This window comes from Bactrocera neohumeralis, chromosome 6 (assembly GCF_024586455.1).
Source record: "Bactrocera neohumeralis isolate Rockhampton chromosome 6, APGP_CSIRO_Bneo_wtdbg2-racon-allhic-juicebox.fasta_v2, whole genome shotgun sequence".
Classification (NCBI taxonomy): Eukaryota; Metazoa; Arthropoda; class Insecta; order Diptera; family Tephritidae; genus Bactrocera; species Bactrocera neohumeralis.
The window spans coordinates 64,379,661-64,382,579 of record NC_065923.1 but is presented as its reverse complement, the minus strand read 5'-3'; the positions used below and the strand labels follow the sequence as shown (position 1 = coordinate 64,382,579).

General features: G+C 39.2%; 1 long non-coding RNA gene across 1 annotated transcript; it reads right to left on the bottom strand.

Annotated features, from left to right (window-relative positions):
- Positions 1 to 650: 650 nt before the first annotated feature.
- LOC126761689 (uncharacterized) lies at positions 651 to 991 on the bottom strand. Its single transcript, XR_007667386.1, has 2 exons — positions 826 to 991; positions 651 to 782 (listed from the first exon to the last, which is right to left on the bottom strand). It is a non-coding gene; the product is annotated as an uncharacterized LOC126761689 (long non-coding RNA).
- Between the last annotated feature and the right edge of the window lie 1,928 nt (positions 992 to 2,919).

Here is a 2,919-nt window from a genome sequence, read left to right as displayed (position 1 = left end):
TGAGCGGGGTTATCTTCCGATTTCATACATTTTCACACTATCGATAGGAGTTCTTATTATATTTATACTAAGTAAATTTTGTTGTTGTATCTTTAGTAGTTAAAGAGATATGTGCATTAAACATATTAGAGGGCGCGGCCGCGCCACTTTTTCAAAATGTTTTGCCTACAGGTTTCCCTTGCTGCCGCCGTGTGCCAAATTAAAGTCTTATATTTTAATGTAATGCTTGATTATGGCACTTTATAGGTCTTTGGTTAATGGCGTAATGTGAGTGTGGCAGTGGTCCGATTACGACCATCTACGAACTCGTAATTTATTTTTTGTGATAAAGCGTGTGCCAAATTTCATTAAGATATTTCAGTTTTTACTCAAGTTACTGCTTTCATACATATATCTATTTCGTTTAGTTTTAGCTGATACTTACAAAGTACGTTAGGTGAACAAACCTATTATACTCTGTAACAACATGTTGTAAGAATATAAAATGCTCGGATGAACGTGGTTCTTCCCTTACATTGCAACAGATACGACAGAGGAATTATAGCAATAAGCGTTTCAAATGAAAGAGTTTTAAGAAAGCTTACAGAGGAGCATTTTTTAAGTGAGGTTGTCATAATGGTTTGTCAAAAAGTCTTGCGGTATTTTTATTGAATTTTTTTTTTATTGAAATTGAAATGAATTTTTGATGACTCATGCCCAGCTCTTGACCGATGCTACGGCTGCTACTATGCCGGTCTCTTTCGACCAATTCAGCGATTTTATCGCAATTTTCGACGACAGGCCTTCCGGAGCGTGGCGCATCTTCGGCCACCTCTACACCAGAACGAAAACGTTGAAACCATCGTTGTGCGGTGGAAATGGAAATTGTATCGGGTCCATAAACTGCACAAATTTTATTGGCGGCTTGAGATGCATTTTTGCCTTTATCGTAGTAGTACTGTAAAATATGCCGCATTTTCTCTTTATTTTGCTCCATGTTTGCGACGCTATAACTTACGAACGACTTAAAAGAAACGACAATCAATCAAACACGTGTTAGCGCGTGAAATGAGCTTTCCAAAAAGTTATAGCATGACCCGATGCGACGAATAAAACTAGAACTATGCGCTTTCAGCGCCAACTAGCGAAAATACCGCAAGACTTTTTGACAACCTATTATATTAATTAATCTAATAAATTAAACTCTTTATTTTAGTAAGGATAATAAATTTAAAAAAATCCTTTTGAAATTTTGGGGAAGAGATGCCATCCAATAACTTTTTTTTAGATAATAATTCATCAATTATAAAAACAAATTTACTAGTTCTTAAATTCTATATATTTGTTTTGTGCATGGTTGCCACATCAATCATTTTTGTTTACTTCGTTAAGTTAATAAAATAAATGAAAAATTCAATTGTTAGTAATTGAGTAAAGAGAAAATACTTTTGCTAGGATTGCCATCTTTTTGAACAACTTAAATGAAAAAAAAAATTATATTGCCGTCAGAAAAATATTATTTTGAGTTCACTGTAAACACTTCCTTCAGAACTAAATATCTATGACACACCCAGGATAGCGTAACAGCTTCTATTTATCTCAAATATTTAAATAAAGTACTTAGCAACAGGCTTTCAACATAAGCTTATATAATAAAATAATAAATAAGCGCTTCATATCGAAAATCAATCGGCAAAGCAAACAAAAGAAATTCTAATCCGCCAGTCGACGCATTTATTTACTTAACTTATGCCAATTCTGCAAAAAAATTATGCAGTCAATTCCAGAGCAATTTTTCTTTTCATGCCACCAGCACAGTCTCATAAATTTTATTTGCTCGGACTGCCGCTTCGACGCTGATGTCTTATGCATGCAATGGAAAATTGCTAGAAAATCACATGCAACGCGAGACTGCCACAAAAAAGTCTCCGCATTAGCAGCAGCAGAAAAGGAGCAAAATGCTATAGCAAACACAACAACAATGCAGCTATGTTGCACGCGCCCCGCCCAATGCGCACCTGTGTTGCAGCGTTTACAAATCGCTGACTTGTAACAAGCAATCGCCGCTGCGGCTGCAACAATTGCCGTTGCCAGTGTTTTGTGATTACAGTTGTTATTGTTGCTGTGTGGTGCTGCGTGGCTGGCATTGCCGCTGCGTACGAAATTGAATTATTCATGCGATTGTACGACAATCAATTGAAATTGAAATAAATGCGCGCGCCGGCGATGATCAGCGCAATCGGTGAACGGTGATCGCAGTTGGCGAGCGGCAGCACAACTACAACGCTGTTGTTGTGGTTATTGTTGTTGCAGAGTAGCACGCATGCGGGTAATTGTTGTTCTTGTTGACGTTGTGCTGCACTGACATATGCGCGGTGGCAATAAAATTTGTTGTGATTGTCGTTGTTGCTGTTGCAGGCGCATGTTGTTGTTGTAATCGCTGTTGCCACCGTTGCTGCGCTGACATGTGCGCGGTGGCATTAAGATTTTGTTTTGTTGTTGTTGTTAGTGTAGTGATTGTTTGTTGTTGTTGTTGGTGTAGTGATTGTGTTTGTTGTTGTTGTTGGTGCAGTGTTTGTTTCTTGTTGTTATTGTTGCTGTTGTCGGCATTGCCGAGCCACTTTTACGCTTGACTGCCAACGCTGCGCGATTATGCAAGCGCTTGCAAAATGGAGCACTGAAGCAAATGCGGAATCAAACGCAACAGAAAAATAGCAAAAGGAAGAAGAAGAAGCAGCATGCTTACAGATTAGCTTGTGGCAGCGATGAAATTGTGATTTAAAGTATCGCAGATCGATTTGACAGCGATACGTTGAATGTTTTATGGGCACTGCGGCTGATATGCGCGATTACTATGCGTTCGATTCGAGCACCAAGGGTGGCGGAGGGGCTGGTTGCCAATGGTGCGGCGGCGGCGGTGGCGGCGGCAATGTCAAGCAG